The sequence below is a fragment of the Mastomys coucha genome, unplaced genomic scaffold (assembly GCF_008632895.1).
Source record: "Mastomys coucha isolate ucsf_1 unplaced genomic scaffold, UCSF_Mcou_1 pScaffold21, whole genome shotgun sequence".
NCBI classification, from domain to species: domain Eukaryota; kingdom Metazoa; phylum Chordata; class Mammalia; order Rodentia; family Muridae; genus Mastomys; species Mastomys coucha.
The window spans coordinates 119,156,481-119,177,504 of NW_022196904.1; the positions used below are offsets into that span (position 1 = coordinate 119,156,481).

At 42.8% G+C, this 21,024-nt stretch overlaps 1 long non-coding RNA gene across 1 annotated transcript in view; it reads right to left on the reverse strand.

Annotated features, from left to right (window-relative positions):
• LOC116103076 overlaps positions 1–20,778 on the reverse strand; it is a 66,867-nt gene extending 46,089 nt beyond the window's left edge. The window contains exon 1 of the long non-coding RNA XR_004123377.1: positions 20,349–20,778. This is a non-coding gene — a long non-coding RNA (uncharacterized LOC116103076). The remainder of the gene's footprint in view (positions 1–20,348) is intronic.
• Positions 20,779–21,024: the final 246 nt, after the last annotated feature.

Below are 21,024 nucleotides of genomic sequence, written 5' to 3' on the forward strand. Positions count from 1 at the left end.
ATATATATATATATATATATTGTCTTAATCCCATTCAACTAAAATGTACTGGCTGTCAAGATATTCTCCATCCAGCGGGGTTACACACAATGAAAGTAATACATAAGAAGGTGCAGAGACTAAGTGACTAGAAGTGGCTTTGGATGGGAAAGCTTTGGCAGGAACCCTCAGATAAGACAGAGAAAGCCATGCAAAGCCAGAGCGAGTAGAACTCCATGCTAGGCTGTTTGTCTTGAGCAAACCTCTGAGGAGGGGATGAACTTGGCTCAAAGATTAGATGGGATAAACCAGAGGACATGGTTGAAGAAGTCAAAGAGAAAGCAAAGGGCTTCTCTGGTCCCAGAAAGGACTCTAGATGTTGATAGAGTCAGTGGATCTTAATGGCAATGCCTTTGGTTTTCATGACCAATGGGAAGGCAGTGAATAGTCTGGCAACTAGTTGAGTAGAGAGCAAGGATATAACGAGCATCCTCCAGTGCAACCTCACAAGTCAAAAATGACCCACACTGTCAACTGGGCAGGCATTACTGCACTCTGTTCTAAGTACCATAGGGTAAGCAGTGACAGACCAGGTCTGAGAAGAAATGGCTCCATTTAACAAAAAGAATATGCTAGAAAAAAAGTATGATATGCATTGTGTACTCACTGGTATGTGAACCTTTGGAGGAACAAGCTCTTGCTTACCCCAGATGGGACACCAAGGACTCACAAAGAAACGGTTCTTCCCAAGTCCAGCCTGGTGAACCAGGGAGTCTACTCGGTTCATTCGCAACAGCATGGATGGGAGGGTTACTTACAGGAGGGCTGGTGACCCCCACACTGCCTCATCAACCAACCAAAAGCCTCACCCTGACACAAATGCTGAGCTCCCCCACAGCAGCATAGATGGACTTCCTACTTACTCTTCTGCCACCTGTGCACTCTGTCACCCACTGTGATGGCTGCTTATCTTGCGTCAACAACTTGACTACATCTGGAATTAACTAAAATTTGAGCAGCTGAGCATGCCTGTGAGGGAGTTTTCTTGATTGGATTCTTGGAGGTAGACGACTCAGCTTAAATCGGGGCCACACCTTCTGGTGATGCCTCACTCTGAAGGACATGGAAGAAGGAAGCTTTTGCTCTTTGCCTGCTTGCCCTCCCTCTCACTGGCAAGCTCATCTATCCTGAACTATATCTTCACTGGCTAAAACCTACTCCTTCAGGATTCAGATGCAAGCTGAAGACTGGCAGCGCTCAAGAACTTCCCTGGGACTCCAGCACCAGACGGGACTGCCGAGACATCTACCTGATCCCTGGCCTTTCAGTCAGGAGATGGGCACTTGTTAGACTACTTGGACCACAGCCTGAAAGCCACTCTGATAAATCCCTTTTAATCTATGTATATTTCTTTTCATTCTGTTCTTCTAAAGAGCTTTGACAAATACACTTACTGACATCACATGTAGCTAGGGCGGAAGTACATACAGCTAGTAGAGGGTCCTGGAGGGAGTGGCTGGAATCTCAGGTAACAGTCTGATAAATCTCCAGCTCCCTCCTTCTGTAAGGGGAAGTCTACAGGCCCAACTTTACTGAGGGTCTCCCACAAATAGTCACAGTTGCTCTGATTAACCATGCCAAAGTGTGGAGAACATGGAGGAAGAGTGGGCAGGAAGAATGATGCAAGAGCTGACAGACAGGGAGGAGTGTTGTGAGAGACCATCTTCAGGACATGACATGGACTTTGCGTGCAGGGACTCACAGCATCTGGGGCAACCGGTGCAAGACAGAGCCCATCAATATTCCATCATGGATAGAGAATGGGCTGATGAGGCCCCACCCACTCCCAGGAGCTAAAAGAAGCTTACTGGGGAGGGAGAGTCATACTCCTCAGTGGCGTAACCATTAGTGAGTTGCCCTTGCTCTAGGAGATAACCCCCATGCTCAAAACCCTAATCAACCTTGAAACACACACACACAAAACATTAAAGTGACAGGAGATGATTCTGAGAGAAAGAAGGGATTTGGAAAGGTAAAACAGAGGTATGAAAGGATAATAAGGGTGAATGTGATCAAAGTACTTTACACATGTGTATAAAATTTGTGAAAGATTTGGAGGGAATATGGTTAATGGCTGTAATGCTCTGACCGCCACATGGTAATTACTCGGATACATCAAATTGCTGGCAAAAACGTTTGCCCTCCTTCAGAAGAAAACCTACAAACATCACAGTATCACATCCTCACACCCGACTGTCCCCAAGAATAGGTACCGCCAAGTGCAAACTTCCCAGAGCAGCCATCAGAATGGGCTTTGCTGCTTGTCCTGGTCCGAGTGGCCATCTTGGTGTGTGCAGCTTTACTTCCCGGTTTAAGTGACACTCAAGCTCCACACATGGATTGACTGAGATGGTTGATGAGACGAGACGAATGGCTGGGCTTCCTTTCAAGTTTAGAACCTGGCCCTAGTAAGGGATTCCGAGTCCTTGAGCACTAATTGACAAGCAGAGAGGCATCTCTTAGGTAGAAAGGCAAGTGGAAAGAGCGGATTGTGGCCAGGCATAAATTCCACGTTGTGAAAGGCAGTGAGAGTCCCTCCAAATATTCTCACCCAAACACTAAGGATGCTGTCCCCTTTCTTCAGACACAGGTGGGCAGAGAATCGCTCAGTATTGCCAGGGACTATTTATCAAAGAAGACGAGAATTTAAAGTGGCATTTCCTGTATACCATCAGCATTTCTTTCTGCAGCTATAGATTTTCTACAAGCTCCTTCAAAGCTAATTCTATTCTGCTGCGACTTTCTTCTTTCTTACTTCTTATCATAAAATGTAGAAGCTGTGTCTTGCTTTAGACTCACTGATACATTATTAGGAAGCCATTGCTTAATCATTTTCTGCAGAATATTCTAACCCATGGCTAGATTATATATTCCTGAAAAGTAGAAACTGTATCTGGCCAATTTTTTAAAAAAGAGCAGGACCCGTTCTCCACTCAGTGGCTCTTCCTTCATCTGTAAAAGGGTTAAACTCTTTGAAAAGGTCCAGATTTGATCCATTAATGTGAACCACTTCTCTCTTTGATGCTGTACACTGTGAGACCTGAACAAAGCATGTGGGATATTGAGCATCTTAGAAAGAAATGAAAAACATATTTCAAAACCAAACCAACTGAAGTTTGCTTTATAAACCAAGCAAAACTAAAGGCACAGTATAAAAAAAGAGGGCCACATAGTGCACTTGGCGATGTTAGGAGGACATTGAAAGTCAACAACCCAAAGTTTGTAATGTTTCTGTTCAACTTTTACTAAATATATATGTTACAGCTTGTTCTTTGATTTCTCAAAAATATTGAAGGTCATTTTGGAACACCACTGAACATTAGTTTAGAGAGCCATTTGTCAGTACCCAACAAAGTTGAGGATGGAATTTCTTGCACCTTTTACACCCTAAGACTCCTATCTCTGTAGTTTCACATGTGTACAGTTGACAAAGACGTTCATTATAGTACAGATAGAAACAATAGCCCCTCATGTAATGTGTGTGGAACTAACCTGCTTCACAGTCATCAGAAGATGCTCCAATGTGTAATAAGGACACATGCTCCATTATGTTCATAGCAACCTTATTCATAACAGCCAGAAGCTGGAAACAGCCCAGATGTCCCTCAACAGAGGAATGGATACAGAAAATGAGGTACATCTACACAATGGAATACTACTCAGCTATTAAAAACAATGAATTTATGAAATTCTTAGGCAAATGGATGGATCAGGAGGATATCATCCTGAGTGAGGTAACCCAATCACAAAAGAACACACCTGGTATGCACTCAGTGATAAGTGATTATTAGCCCAGAAAATCGGAATACACAAGATACAATCCACAAACCACAAGAAACTCAAGAAGAAGGAAGATCAAAGTATGGATACTTCAATCCTTCTTAGAAGGGGGAACAAAATACCCAGGGAAGGAGTTACAAAGTGTGAAACAGAGACTGAAAGAATGACAATCCAGAGACTGCCCCACCTGGGGATCTTTCCCATATACAGTCACCAAACCCAGATACTATTGTGGATGAAAGCAAGTGCTGGCTGACAGGAGGCTGATATAGCTGTCTCCTGAGAGGCTCTGCCAGTGCAGGATAAATACAGTAGAGGATGCTCACAGCCATCCATTGGACTGAGCACAGGGTCCCCAATGAAGGAGCTAGAGAAAAGACCCAAGGAGCTGAAGGGTTTGCAGCCCCATAGAAGGAACAACAATATGAACTAACCAGTACCCCCAGAGCTTCCAGGGATTAAACCACCAACCAAAGCTACACATGGTGGGACTCATGGCTCCAGCTGCATATGTAGCAGAGGATAGCCTAACTGGTCATCAATGGGAGGAGAGGCACTTGGTCCTGTGAAAGCTCTATACCCCAGTGTAGGGGAATGCCAGGGCCAGGAAGCAGGAGAGGGTAGTTTGGTGAGCAGGAGGAGGAGGGAGGAAATAGGGAGTATTTTGGAGTTGAAACCAGGAAAGGAGAGAACATTTGAAATGTAAATAAAGAAAATATCTAATTAAAAAAATGTCATTTCACAGGTAAAATAAACTAAAAAAAAATAACCTATACCAAGATCATTTGTTCCAACTTTCAAATTGTGTGTTTATTTACTACTTATAGACACATGCACACACACAAGTGGTTTAATATGTACACTACACAAGCTGTGTGTGGTGGCATGTGCATGTCATACCAGCACTCAGAAGGCTGTGATGAGAAGATGGCTGTGACTTTAAGACAAGCCTGGGCTACATATTAAGATTCTATCTCAAAAATACAAAAATTAAATCATATAAAACACAAAAAATATACATCAAATCCATGAGCCAGAAATGACTGGCGAGCACTGAAAAGCAGTGATAGCTTTTAAAAAGACTATTTTTACACTGCGGATGTTCAACTTTCTGTGTATGGAAGCAGCAAGAACCATTTCTGCATTCTAAAAGAAGCAAACTGTATTATTCCTTTGAGGCAATGGTGTGGCATGTGGACATTCTTTCTAATTCCATTGACCGCTAGTGCAGTAGGAATCGCTCATTATTAGTGACTGAGTACATCTGCTTTATTGTCCCACTAAGAAAAAGTCATTAAAAAAAATTTTGTTCTGTGCGGGGACATTTCATAACCTGAAATTTTGCCACTTTTCCTTTGTTTAAAACTACCAAATTAAATTAATTAATTTTTTTTTGTGGTTTTTTTTGAGACAGGGTTTCTCTGTATAGCCCTGGCTGTCCTGGAACTCACTCTGTAGACCAGGCTGCCTCGAACTCAGAAATCCACTTGCCTCTGCCTCCCAAGTGCTGGGATTAAAGGTATATGCCACCACTGCCGGCTTAAATTTTAAAAAATTATACAAAATTGTTCTATTTTAGCATTATATTGTTTTACATAACATAAGTTTTTATAAAAATAGAAATTTATAGAATATGTCCACTGTAAGAAGGGGCGTGACAAGGGCTCAAAGTCAGCCACATCTGTCAAGAGTTGGTGGTACTGGGGATCAAACCCAGGGCCTCCTACGTGCCAGGTGAACGTTCTACCACTAAACTGTATCCATAACCTTCTATCATATCTTATTTCTTTTTAATGGTCTCTGAAACTAATCTGATACTGATTATTTCTTATGATAGTAGGTAAGTAATATTTCTATCTATGCTGTTATTTTTGGATCAAGATTTTACGTCTTTGACTTTGAGTTGGACTTTTTGAAACAGGAATTCGCAATATAGCTCAGGCTGACCTCAAATTGCTGACAATCCCCCTGCCTCAGAGGCAGCTTCTCCCCCTCCTCCCCCTCCTTCTCCTCCTTTCTTCTGTCATTTTTTTATTGAAGAATTTTTTCCTTATATCATAATTCTGACCATGCTTCTCCCCTTCCCAACTCCCCCTTGATCCTCTCCATTAACCTAACTTCACACCTCCTTATTTTCTCTCCAAAAACAAACAAAAAACTCACAAAAACAAAACAAAATAAACAAAAGACCAATAAAGAAAAAAAAAAAACAATGCGATATGGGATAAGATGAGGTAAGAAGTCCTACAAGAATACCACTGAGTTTGTTTTGTGATGCTCAACTACTCCTGGGCATGAGGCTGCCTTAAAGTGTATGTAATACACCCATTTTAGTATTCTCCATTGGGGAGTATTATTTTTCCTTTGCAAGCAGGTACAATTTGCATTGCAATTACAAATGGCTTCTTGGTTAGGGGTCAGGGTCCATTCCACTTCCCTGTCTCTGCACTAGGACCTCATCTGGCTTAAACCTATGCAGGCCTTGTGTGCATTGTCAGTCTCAGTAAGTCCAAATGTACATTTGATTTGTTTTGTCTGGAAGATATCGTTTCCTTGGCGTCACCTACCCCGTCTGGCTCTTACAGTCTTTCACCTCCTTTTCCACACAGATCTCTGATCCCTGAGGGGATGGGTTTGATGAAGACATCCACGTGATCCAAGGTCCCTCACTCTCTGCACGCTGTCTGGTGGTAAGTCTCTGTTATTTCCATTGACTGCAAGAAGGAACTTCTCTGATCATGGGGGACATGTGTGAGCTCACCAATCCAGCTAAGCTGAGCTGACTATCAACCCCAAGGATCCCCATGTCTGCCTTTCAGCACAAGAATTGCACATGTGCCCCACACCCAGCATTTACTTGGATGCAGGAGGTCCAAAGTTGGGTCCTCATGCTTGCACAGCAAGCACTTTACCCACTGAGCCTTCTCCCCAGTCCAATACTTTGTAAGTTCCATCACAACATTCTATAATCAACTATCTTTTTAAGATTTATGTATATATGTATTTATTTATTATTTTATGTATATGAGTACCCTGTAGCTGTCTTCATACATATCAGAAGAGGGCTTTGGATCCCATTATAGATGGTTGTGACCCACCATGTGGTTGTTGAGAATTGAAGTCAGGACCTGTGGAAGAGCACTCTTAACCACTGAGCCATCTCTCCAGTCCCTGTAATCAACTATTGAGAAAAGCATCCCTCCTAACAGTTTTGGTCTCAGGTAGATCTCTAAGAATGTCAAAACTATGACTCCTTAGACTCTCAAGGGCCAGGAGGAACAGAATAGAGACAGTGCATTTACAAAGAGCTCATACTTCTGCACCAGAAAGTTACAGTTGGATGTGGCTTGGGGCTCTGCTTTTCAGAGCTAGACAGCTGACATGGAAGGAAGCTGATTCACCAGGCTGTCTTCAAGAAACATGACCCAGCACCTTGCTGGAGGCCCTAAGTGTAGAAAAGGCAAAGATTACTAAGCACAATGGCACGTTGTCATCGTGCCACATTATAGAAGCTCCTGCTATTGTTGCGATACTCTCAGACGATCCAGGGATGTCAGCAGATTCACCCAGAGAGGCATTTCTGCTTTTTGCTGAGCTCTAGCCTCAAAACAAAGGGACATGTGTCAGTCTCATTGCCAACAGCATGGCCACCTGGACTTCTAGGAAAATGGTTGATGTCACTCCAAGGCTCTCTTGACCTCATTGGGGACCTGAATGAGCTGGAAGATGACTCCCATGGCTCTCAGTGGAATGAAATCCTTATGGGGCCACCCTGCCCTGGAAAGTTGTAAGGCCCGGTTCAGTGATAACCACTGACACTTTAAATGAACGTCTCCTTGTCATTTTTCTCATGTCCCTAGTGACGTGCTGGGTTACTATGCGAGAAAATCTCTAGCTATATTCAAATCATGAGTCACTTTTTTTTTTAACCCAAAATAGATTCCAGTTGAGGTATCTTTAAAGAGAATGTTGTTCTGGAGAAAGATTTCACTGACAGCTCAACCATCCAGAGCTGCAATGTTTTCCCCTAAAACTCCATGGAAATTGCTTTCTTTATAGCAAAGATTGAAGAAGCGTTATAATAAATGTATATAGGCCTGGTTGACTCTCTCCCTTCCCAGGAGTCATGTTTCTAACATTGTGAAGCCTGCCCAACTTCAAACTGCAAATTCCAAAGAGAAGCCAAGCAATCCATTCAGCTCTTCAGTTATGGGCACCAAATTAAATGTGCACACTGGAGAAAGGACAGTAGAATCTGCAGGGACCCTCCTGCCCACACTTCCAAGGGACTGTATAGAGCGGCACATGCATCAGTCACTTCTATCTGCCTCCTCCTAGGTCCCTTTGCCTCTCCTGGAAGAAGTCTGGAGTTCAAAGACTTGTGATTTGCAAATGGCTTGATACATAAGACGCTTTGATATCACGAGGTGCAAAGGCACCAACCTATGGGCAAACCAGCAAGGAGCATGTGCGAGGAGAGTGCCTGCATAGGAGCATGTGCGAGGAGAGTGCCTGCATAGGAGCATGTGCGAGGAGAGTGCCTGCATAGGAGCATGTGCGAGGAGAGTGCCTGCATAGTTTCTGCCCTGGTTTCCCTCAATGACAGGCTGTGATCTGGAGCTGCAACCAGATAAACCCTTTCCCCTCTGAGTTCCTTTCTTGTCACATTATCTAATCACAGTAAGAGAAAGAACACCTTGCCCCCGCTTCTGAGAACCACCCTCCCTTAGTCATTTGAGGCCACCTCTATACCTTCAGACCTTAGAGCCCAGAAATGTGTTATTCACGCTATGTATTCTCTAAGCACTAGTACTCAAAGGCACTCAGCATTGCATGCCACGACCTGAACGCCAGAATCAAAGGCATAATCGCTCCCTGTCAAACTATCATGCTCCTTACCTCATCTTGTCTGAACACACAGTCCTCCAGAGATACTTGAAACCAAATGCATTCCCATCTACAGAATAGCCACCCTTGGATTAATTTACCAACTTTCTAAAATTTCCAACTCAACCCTCTCTCCCTCCCCACCCCATTACTGTATCAAGAACTACTACAACTTCTCAATAAATATGCTGCCTGAGCCCGGCACTGATGTTTGGAACAGCAATTTTGTACTTGTTTTCAAACTATGTTCTCATCTATCTGCCACCTGCCTTTAAAACAGCATGTACTCTTTTAGCTCGGGCTTCTGAACTGAAAGCTAAGCAAAGCAAATATCAATAACAATGAAACGTACACTACGTTAATTGCAAAAGGAAATGAGTTTTAAACAAAGCAAGTGCTTCAGGCCATGAGTGGCCCCTGCTGTGGCAGTGTTCAGAGCATTTCAAAGGACAGAAAAGAAAATTAGGAAAGATCACTATCAAGGCAACAATGAGATCTGCAATAGTAATAAGTAAAGATATCTGTCAAGGCCCATTAACTGCTAATCACATACTGGATCAACACTAGCGGAACACTCCGAGGCTAATGCAGCGGCTGCCTTTGGGTCATCCTAAAACACAGCTGGGGCTGCCATGGGTTTGATTCACGTTAACAGGACTCCCGTTGTTTTGTTGTTGGCAAGGCCACGAGGGGGATCCTTACAGAGGGTCTCATCTTGAAAATGTAAGTGAAGGTCCCTGGTTCCAAGCTCTACCAGAAAGATTCTGCAGAGAATGAGGACAACAGGAAACAGGAGACCTGTCTATCTGAAGAGAGCTTATAGTGGTTGCAGAGTAGATTGCACCTAGGAGCTGCCCCATGCTGCCAGGTGGATTCTAGGACTTGAACAGGCCTCTGGAGCCAGGCCCTCTTGAGATGGGCAGGGTAACAGGGGGTAAAACAAAAACAAAAACCTAAACAAATAGGAAAAAATGTGGCTTTAAGGAAAACCCTCCAGGCTCAGGATAACCATTCATGGATTTTAGAGCTGACACGGAGCAGCCAGAACATCCAAAAGACAGCCCTGCTCTTGGACGTGAGTCTGCAGCAGAAATGTAGCTACCGGGGCCTCCCTCAGCCCCACAGAGTCATGTGAGAATCATGTGGTACTTGAAAACTGAGGCAAGAGAAGGAAGGACCCTGAGGTTGAGGTCCGTTTGAGCTACATAGCAATATCTTACCAAAAAACAACAACAATAAACAAAAACCAAAAACAAACAAACAACACGGAGTTTAGTGGCAGGAATCTCATATTGGCATCTACAACCTTCCAGATATTCTTTCTGAGTGTTCGAGAGGTGGAGGCTGCAGTTTTTATGTTTTGTTTTGTTTTGTTTTGTTTTTCTTTATTGTCTAGAAGACATACGGTCCTGAAACTGCAGGAATGACCTAACTGAACATCAATATAATCACCGAAACTCCACCTGGCCTCCCTAATTTGATGAAGGAGGAAGCAGAAGGAGATTAGGGGATTGGGAAGGGCTTAAAGAGCCCTGCCTTTCAAGTGCTGGGTCAACTTTCTTTATTTAAAAGAAAAGCTCAGTATATCTTCTGGTTACACTGCCAAGCATAGAGACAAAGAAAAGGCCTCCGTTTGCTTCCTGTCTCAGTCAATCAAGCTTCTCTTTGCCTCAGTTTCTCATGCCCACAGAAGCACATCCATCTGTGCTCTCTGAACAATTCTTTATATCAGAACATGGTCTTCCAGTTCACAGAACAGCACTTCTTCAGGGCCACATGCCTTGTCTGGAGCGCTTAAAGGTGGCCATCTGTGGATAACAGGCTGGGAGAATTCAAATAGCAGAGCCCTGTAAAAACAACCTCTAAATAATTGGAGGTGTGCTGGACTGTCACATGGATTCCATGACATGAGACATGAGAGAGACAGACAGTTCATCTCCAAGTCCCTGCCCTAGCTAGAAATCCAACCTGAGGTGAGGCAGGTTAATCTTGGCATATACTTGGTTTCTCTGATTTAAATCTACAGTCAGTAAAAGGAAAGCTCCATGGAGCTGGATACAGGAGAATAAAAAAGATCTTAAAAGTATGTGTGGTAATAATTATAATAATTATAAGTCAGCAGCCAAACTGGAACAAATGATTTATTGTGTACACCATAGACAAAGGACTAATATCACACACACACACACATATATATATATATATATACATATATGTATATATATATACATATATGTATATATATATATATATATATATATATATATATATACAAAAAAATCTGTGTGGCAAGGGATGAAATATAGTAGGAAATTAGAAAGGGGAATATATTAACAATTTAGGAAATCAAATCTAGCATTGATGGTTGGACAAATAGAATAAGACTCACACAATAACAATTAGAAAAATGCAAATATTACTGAGACCCTGCTGATCTCTGTGAGACTAGCAAAAGTTTCAAAACATATCCACATATTCTTTTTGTCTGGCTGAGGGAATATAGACTCTAGGATGTTTCTAAGGGGAATGCAAATTAATGGAACCCATCTGGGGGAAAATTGTTGTTATCCAATAAATAATATTATTATATACACATGCATTTATGCTCAGCCATTCCACCTCTGGGGATCTCTTTTGGAGATACCTCCCCAACAATACAGCAACACACATACTAACAGTATTTGGGGTTTGGGTGGGAGGGGTTGTTTGCTTGCTTGCTTGCTTTTCCTTCTTCCTGGCACCTTGTAAAGTAGCAAGAGGTTGTAGCAAGCTAAATGATTCTTCATGGAAGAGAAGCGGCCTGACCTATGGTGCATTGATCTAATGGAGGGCTCTCCAGCTAGGCTTACAAAAGGAGCCAGATCCTGTCCACATCATAACCAAGAGAAAAAAGCAAAACACAAAAGGAAATGGAGACCATGTTGCCCATTCTACTTTTTTTAAAAAAAAAAATTATTTATTTTTATTAGATATTTTCTTTATTAACATGTCATATGATATCTCCTTTCCCAGTTTCCCCTCCAAAAAAAAAGAAAAAAATCCTGTTCCCTCCCCCCCCCCTTCCCCTACTCATCAACCCACCCTCTCCTGCTTCCTGGCTCTGGCATTCCCCTACACTGGGGCATAGAACCTTCTCAGGACCAAGGGACTCTCCTCCCACTGATGACTGATTAGGCCATCCTCTGCTATACATATGCAGCTGGAGACATGAGTCCCACCATGTGTACTTTTTGGTTGGTGATTTAGTCCCTGGGAACTCTGAGGGTACTAAGTAGTTCATATTGTTGTTCATCCTAAGGGGCTGCAAACCCTTCAGTTCCTTGGGTCCTTTCTCTAGCTCCTTCACTGGGGACCCTGTGAATATTTAATTTGAAAGCTGCAAAGATGGCTCAGAGATGAAGAGCTTTAACTTTGTGGTGGTTTGAATTAAAATGACTCCAATAGATCCATAGGGAGTGGTACTATTTGGAGGTGTGGCCTTGTTATAGGAGGTGTAGCCTTGTTGTAAGAGGTATGACCTTGTTATAGGAGGTGTGGCCTTGTAGTAGGTGTGGCCTTGTAGTAGGTGTGGCCTTGTTGTAGTAGGTGTGGCCTTGTTGTAATAGGTGTGGCCTTGTTGTAAGAAGTGTGACCTTGTTGTAGGAGGTGCTGCCTTGTTGGAGGAAGTGTCACTGGGGGCAGGCTTTGAGGCTTCAGAAGTTCAAGCCAGGCTTAGTGGCTCATAGTCTCTTCCCACTGCCTGTAGATCCTGAAGTAGAACTCTCAGCTCCTTCTCTAGCACCATGTCTGCCTGCGTGCTGATATGTTCCCCAGCAGGCTGACAACAGACAAAACCTCTAAAACTGTAAGCAAACCCCAATTAAATGTTTTCTTTATAAATGTTGCCTTGGCATGGTGTCTCTTCATAGCAATACAAATCCTAACTAAGGCAGTGTCCTTGCAGAGGACCCAGTTTGGCTCTCAAAATCCCACATAATGGATCACAGGCTCTTGTAACTCCTGCCCCAGGGGACCCAGTGTCCTTTTCTTGCCTCCACAGAAACCAGGCAAACATGTGGCACAGAAATACACATGCAGGCAAAACACTCATACACATACAATACATAATTTCAAGAAGAATATTTTTCCTTTGACAACTTCTTACATATACACAAATTCTCTTGATAATATTTACCCCCATCCTCCCCTCCTCTTCTTGGAGTCCTCCAACACACCTCCTTCCCACCATCATGCCTGTATGCACAGTGACTACAGCCCTCCCCTTATGACTTCTCCCCCAGCAGCTACCAACTCCTCATATTTCCTCAGCTAGTGACAGAGATGTATGAGCCCCTCCTCCATCTCTGCTGGAATGGTGACTGATTTAATCTTGTGCAGGTCTTGTGCAGACACCCACCACATGAGCTGCTGTGAGCTCATGAGTACAGCATCCATGTCCCATCAGGAAGACAGTGTGTCCCTACTCTCCTCCTCACCTTTTGGCTCTGATATTCTTTCTGCCTCTTCTTCTATTATGTTGTCCGTGCCTTTGATGGAGCTTGAGATGCATATCCACGTAGGGCTCACTGCCACAGTGTTAAAGGGAGAGGGTCTATTCATTTACTCGGGTGACTGGAACAGAATGTTACAGCTACATAGCTTAAGCACACACTTTGCGAGGCTAAGAAGTCCAAGATCAAGGTGTTGGTCCTCCTAGCACCACTGGGCCATCTCTTCAACCCAATTAGGAAAAAAAACTGAGTAATTACTTCATCAGGTCAATTATTACAAAGTGTTTTGATCCTCGTATGTATTGCCTGGATGATGACTCTGTTCAGCGCCACCATTATCTCCCCCTCAACATGATTTGTTCCTCACAGTGCTTCTGTGAGAATGAACACGAACACAGCCAACAGCCCAAGCTCACCTAAAAGCTTGTTGATGTTGGATGCTGGTCATAATGTCTCCAACTTGATTTTTCTGTACTAATAAAACTTTATTGCTCGAATTCATCCCCCTCCAGGTTTCACATACAAGAGAAAAAGTTGCAAACTCCCAGAACACTCTGTATGGGTATTGTAACCTTTCATCCTAGGAAGTGCATCGTACCCAGACAAGCTTGCTTCCTACCCTTGCTCTCTGGCCTCCTCCCATACTTTTGTCTAATGCATCATTTCTTTTCCTTACTCTCTCAGTCCCAGGAGGAAAGTTTGTGAAAACTTTCCTTCACAGTCTGCAGACAGAGGTCATCTCCTCTGATCCCAGTTTCCCACAGTGTTCTGAGGATGTTGTTTGTGATAGTCTGATAACAGCCACTGGGTACTCTCAATCCATGCTTGTTGACCCCTAAGGAGGCTGAGTTCTAAGTAGGCTAGCACCTTGTCAGGCACACGTGAGCTGTGACAGGAAATACTCCTGCTTTCTGAACAGATGTGGGGTAAGAGTCTTTGCCTCAGGGAAGGTGTTGGGCCGATCAGGTTCTGTGGGCTCTGTTGCTAACACTGGGCTCTCGGCATCTTTGAACCCATTCCTACCACAGTATCTCCATTTTGACAACACTTTATTTTCTCCTTAGCCCAAGTTTTGCAAATTTTTGAGTCTATATTTCAGTAGTTCCCATCTCTCTTCAGGATTAGAATCCCAGCTCTAAGCCTTAGACAGAGGCTTCATTTCCTATTTTCTTATGAGCCAGGATTTATGATGCCTAAGTACCTTCACCTCTCTGGACCAGATGTGCAGCAAGCCCTTCCCATGCCCCATTACCTATCACAAAAACTTCCCATCCCCCACTCTGAATTAAACTCAATTTGGAAATCAGGCTGTATTAGTCAAGTCTACCTGGTTCATCATTTCCATAGGTTTGGAAAGGGTATGTGAAACTGTTAAACTGATATGATTGTAATTGTTAACACAATCCACAGCTGTATTTCAGTATTAGTCCATGTGACCAGGAGTAATCATTCTGATTTCCCAAATAAGGAAGTCCTAAGCTCACCCAAGCAGATTATCTTATAAGAAAATCAGCCCAATACCAATAGTCTACAGCTTTTCTCTCCTTCCTCTGCCCTCTCTGGGCTATGCAGTTGTTGCAGTACCTGTGAAAACCCAGAAAAGGGAATTATAAATGCCCCAAGAGGACATTGGCCTCTAATGGTGCTTTTGGTTAGTCACAGATCTGTGTGAGTTAAATTACATCAGGTGACATTCCTCCTGAACTGTATCTAAAAAAGACCTCCCCAACAAGGGAGCTTGAATTTCATTATGAGATGAGAAATAAGTGTAATCTCTTTGGATCTGAGATCACCCAAGAGGCCAGAGCAGACTGGATGGAATAGCACCCCTGGAGAGGCAAGCAGTTATGGCAGCACAGAATAGATAGACTGGGAAGTACCTAAGTGGGCTCATGGCATGGGAAGCATAACAGACTGATGATGAACTTGGGGAAATTCTTCAGCATGAAAACCACTAAGATATTCTTTCCAAAAAACTACCATCAAAATGCCACCTTGCCCATGAGCCAGATCTCTTGACACTGAGAAGATGGAAAGTCTAGAATTCGCAACAAGCCTCACTCAGAGGCCACAGGATCATGACATTTAAGGCAAGAAGAAAAGATGAGGGGTGCTCTTCGCCCAATGGTTGCCAGCCTGAAGAAGGAACTGATATTTAAAGTGAGGAAAACTTCACAATCCCTCTTGTAATTTTATCTCTTGCATAAAACTGAAATGTTTCCCATAAATGGGAGATCATCCGCATTTCACTGTGTGGTGTGGCTCATAGTATCCTCAACCCACCCTGAGGAGCAGCAGGCAGTTAAAGATTGCAAATTGGGAGATCATATTCCACGGTGGTGTCCCCACTGATACATTGGCTCCACCCAAGGAAAAAGACCCCCTCACTCTGTCTTGTTAGCAGAGTAGATGAGTCATCAGTCTCACAATGATCCCCATCCATGCTTATATAACAACCTTAATTATACGCAGTAGTGATTATACATAGTAGAGTGCACACACATGAGAAAAAAGACATTAAGGTAGAAGGGAGACGGGATGAATAGGGGAGCTGGGGGATGGGGAGGGAAAATAAAATGATGATGATGGATGAATTTTCATATGAGTTATATGTAAACATAAAATAAGATTGTGTAGTAAAAATTATTTAAAGTGTGATAAAATATTGCTATGAATTCAGAAATGGAGTCAACAATAGCTATGTATAGGTGTGTATGAACTTGGTGTTCATGCAGAGTCAAAGACAAAAGACCCTCTGCCACCATCTCTAGCATGTCATACATCTACCAAGAACTCATGGTGAAGAATTCACCCAATGAGTTCAGGAAGGAGGAGTCACCTCTCACCAACTTATCTTTGGCCCCTCGTACAAAGCCAGCAGGTAACGTTCATAGGAAGAACACATAAAAAAAAAAAAAAAAAAAAAAAAAAAAAAAAAAAAAAAAAACAAAAAAAAAAACAGGTGCTAGGCTTTGCCCTCTATGAGGTCACGGTTAGCTTCATTTAAGGCTGGTCCAGAGGAACAGAGAGAGGAACAGATGGGATTTCTCAACAGCTTTCGAGTCCATCCTGAGACCATAACCCCTGCTTCATCCTCTCTCTGAGAGATTTCCAATTTTTTCATTAGCTGTGCAGTTTGATGCACGAGGCACATAAGTGGTCCTTTTACAGACAGGATGATGCTTCCACAAATGTCTGATGCCTGGGACATGAGAAACAGAGAGGCGGTGTGCTCCTGTTCTCAGGGCCCATGGTCACCAATGCTGCCAGATGAAATGCTTCAGACATTTCCTCAGGACAAGGACACAGACACTGGTCATCTGGGGTAGAGCCCTGAATGGATGCCCCTGAGCCCTGGTCTCCCCTGCAGCTCCTATAACAAAGCCCTGGGTGCCTTTGCTGCTCTGCCATGAGTGCTCAGACATGCTCTCCTCAATCACATTGCAAGTGTTCTTTGGGGTTTAATATTTGAATTTTTTTCCTATTTTTTCTTTAAAAGGACTGAAAGAGCAACAAGAGTATCATAACCAAGAAAGGAGATGATGTGTCTAAATGTGAGCAACATTGCACGAGGGCACATCCAGTAAAACCCAGTAAATCATGAGGAGCAAAAAATGATTCTGAAAGCAGCTGCCGGCTTTGTTCAAACATCAAAAAGCCGGTGCTCTGCAGATCAGTGAGTTTGGGGACTGTGCAGTAATACTTCAGAGAGGCTGGAAGACTGACCTGGGGTGACTAAAGGCTAGCTTTGTGTCCTTAGTCTAAATCTCAATTTCCTCTCCCCCAATACGCTGTGAAGAATACCTTCACCAGTGATTAGCTACAGAAATGAAATTATACTAAGCCTGGAAATTAGAGAGCATGCATGGAAATGTGTAGTAACTGGGAACTCATCCTCAGGCTGCAGGCAAGGTCTGGGTAAGAAGAGCAGTCAGGGCAGTCACAAATGCTAGTTCATTGCCGCTCTTGTTGCAGGCAACTCCGTGTGGAATATATGTGTCTGTGCACATGTAGGCATTCACACCCATGTGTGCAGTGTGCCTGTATGGATACTGGAGGTGGGCATCATATGTCTTCCTCTATTGATCTGGGGTTTTTTCTTTAAAATTTTTTTATTTCTTTACTTATTTTTGTCTATGTAGTTTTTGGCCTATGTGAGTATAAAAGCATACCTTGAGAATGTACTGCTCAAAGAGAGCAGAAGAAGGTGTTAGAGCTTCTAAAATTGGAGTTGTCTACAAGTAGGAGCTGCCGTGCTGGAGGTAAGAGCTGCACCCAAGTACTCTGAAAGAGTAGCCAGCGCTCTTGATGGATGAGCCAGCTCTGCCGGCAGCCGGCCAGCCTTCTAGCCACACACTTTAATTAATATTAATTAATTAATTTAATTAATTAATTGGCTCCCAGGAGTGCCTGCCTCTGCCTTCTTCTACTGGGATTACAGGCACTCACGCCCATGCACACCGATACCGAATATTTCTATCGAGGCTGGCGATTCTGAGTCGTGTCTTCATGCTCATGCAGCCAGCACTTTAGCCACTGAGCTATTGGTAAAGCACCTCATTTGGTTGATTGGTTGTTTTGTTTTGTGAGACAGACTCATATCTGGAACTCACTTTGCAGATCATGTTGGCCTTGAACTGAAAGCAATCCTTCTGCCTCAGCCTTCAGAGTGTTGGGATTACAAGTTATGAATCACTTTGAATGGGTATGATTTTTATTTTTAAGCTCTGACATGAGAGTTATTAATGAATATTGATTCCTAGAGTCAGGATCTGACCTTAAAACTTCCCAGATTTGCTCTCTTGTGTGAAGCAGGCAAAATATGTAAAACGATAATTATCTTGGCATTAGGTATCAGGCAATGGGGAACATTGATCCCTGTGAGACTGAAAGCAAACACAGTGAGTCCCTTCAGTTCCCTGGAAGGGATTTGCTGGGTGTGGCACAAAGAGGGGGAAACTGAGGCAGGATTTCACAGACTTCCTAAGTTAAGGTCAAAATTGAGAATCTGTAAAAAGCAAGCCAACTAGAGTTCACAGAACACCAAAGAGGCATGTGGGACATAAAGAGAAGAGCCTGGGAGTCTATAAAGAGTCTCTTCAAGGAGCGAACAGGGTGTAAAGACATTAACAATGCCAGGCAAAGATCTCACAAAAGGCTTCAGGCAAAGGATGCCAGGTGCGCACACAGAACCATACTAGTTCCCACCAGCCAGCCCAAGAACTCCACATTCATGAGGCATTGTGTAGAGTACTCGGGATGGTCTTGCTTCAGTGACGGGGAATAATCAGCCCTAGAAAGGGCTGAGCTCTGGCCCAGCCTAACTAATCACACACAGAAAGCCCAAAGAATGACACTGTTTCCAAGTAACTTAACTACAGCCTAGAACAAAGCTTAAGAATGTTTATAGTAACACAGAAACAGCACCTACCACGGGCAAATCGCAAAGTGTGGCATCTGACCAAAGATCACCAAAGCATGCAGAGAGACAAAGAAGAAAGACTCCAGAATCAAAAGAATAATCAACCAATGGAAACTTACCCACAGCTGACTCACATGCTAAACTTAGTATAGAGGATGTTAAGTATGTAATTAGAATTTTTTTAATTTTTAGTGATTTATTTTTGGGCACATGAAGGTTTATATGGTACATACATGTGTGTGACATTTCCATGGCACATGTATGGAAGTTAGAGTATATTAGGTGGGTCCCAGGGATAAAACCTGGGTCATCAGCCTTGCTGGCAAGCACTTTATCCACTGAGTTATCTCACTCACAAAGTTACTAGAACTTTTTGAACATAAGAAATGAAGTCCCATCTCCAGATTAAAAACTGCTAGATAGGACTCATGACAAATTAGACAAGGAGATTGAAAAATAGGCAAACTTAAAGATGAAACAATGGGAAATATACTACTAAAATGTGGTATGAAAGTAAGTACATATATAGGGAAGCAACAGATTAATGCCCTGATGGACAATCCCACATAAACATCTTAAATAATAAAAGTCCCAAGGGAGAAGACACAGACAGAAGGACACTTGAAGAAGTGCCAACAGAAATGTAGTAACAATAAAAATTACAGACCAATAATTCAAGAAACTCAACAAAGCCCAAGAAGAGTGATAGAGAAATTGGTAAGAAGACGTGTCAAAATTAAATTCATAAAGATGAGTGATAAAGAGAAAGTCAGAGTCTTCTGTGTGTGTTAGGTACAGAAGAACTTAAAAAGAGGAAGACAAGAAGGAGGAAGAAGAGGAGAAAGAAAGAGAGAGAAAGAAAGGAGGGAGGGAGGGAGAGAGAAAGAAAAGAAAGAAGGGCGGGAGGGAGAGAGAAAGAAAGGAGGGAGGGAGAGAGAGAGGCAGAAAGGAAGAAAGAAAGAAAGAAAGAAGGAAAGAAAGAAAGAAAGGAAGGAAGGAAGGAAGGAAGGAAGGAAGGAAGGAAAAAGGAGGAAGAAAAGGAGAGAGCAAGAAAGAAAGAAAGGAAGAAAGGAGGGAGAGAGAGAAAGAAAGAAAGAAAGAAAGAAAGAAGGAAAGAAAGAAAGAAAGAGAGAGAGAAAGAGAGAAAGAAGCCAGCCACCATTTTTGCATCTGGCAGCCACACCGTCAAAAAGATGGTGAAGCGATATCCTTACAAGACCAGAAAACACCTGTCAGTACCTGAGGAGAATACCTCTCACAATGAAGCTAGCAACAAAATAAGACAGATGGGATTTTAGCTTAAAGTCTGGGGTAGCACCCATGAAACCATCCTGATATAAACAAATGTTCAGAAACATAAATGGGGCTAAAAGACAAGTTTTCCATATATAAGGGTTCCTGAGTGATTTGTGTAGCGATACACTGTCAGGCAGACGCAGTCTCACTTTTCCTCCTAAGTGCGGATGGCACAGAGTAAGTTCCTCCCTAGACACAGCATGCATGGATGGGAGCAAAGCAGATGGCAGCTGCAAGTGGACAAGCCTGGCAAGCACAAGTTCAGGCAAGTAGCAGAGGCTACACCAACAGTGACAGTGCACAGTGATGGCACTTGACCTAGACGTGATGGCATGACAATGACACCTAACACCCATGAGTTTTGGGTTTTATCCTAAAACTCCACATCTCTAGTATAACCATGAGAACAATGTCAGAAAGAAAAAGAAAAGTACCATATTTCAGGGCATCCTGAAGAATTAGCATTCTTCAAAACTTTCTCAGATCTGAGTTGTCCTTGATGATCTGTCTGTCTGTCTCAGCCAGGGGGAGCCTCCAGACACAGGCAGTCCTTGAGGGACTTCTAGAATACAGAAAAGATATTAGGCTAGAGGAAATAAAGTTAGGGAAATACAAGTAAAGTTTAGATTTAATCAATATTGATTCTTTATTTGAAAAATATACTACAGTAACCTGCAAAGCTAACAAGAGAGGAAGCTGCCTGGGAAACGGAAATATCTTTTTATTGACTTAGTAATTTTCAGATTTAGACTCATCCTACAATGAAATTCAATAGAAACAAAATGAAGGTAAAACAGAAACACTGGGGCACACACTGTATACTGTATGTTAAATGACACACTCAGATACACAACGTACACACTATGCTAAATATGAACATTTGGATACACACTGTGCATGGTATGTTGAATGATGTCCTTCAGGTTCATGGCAGGGGATACCATATGAAAGATGGAAACTTATAAACACTTAGTCACTACATATGGTTGTCTTGTTATTTAGACCCTCCTAAAAGATAACTGCCTAGCAGGACATGGTTATGCCCACTTATAATCACAACATTGGAGAGGCTGAACTAGTAAGGTTCCTATTTCAAAGTAAGCCTAGTTC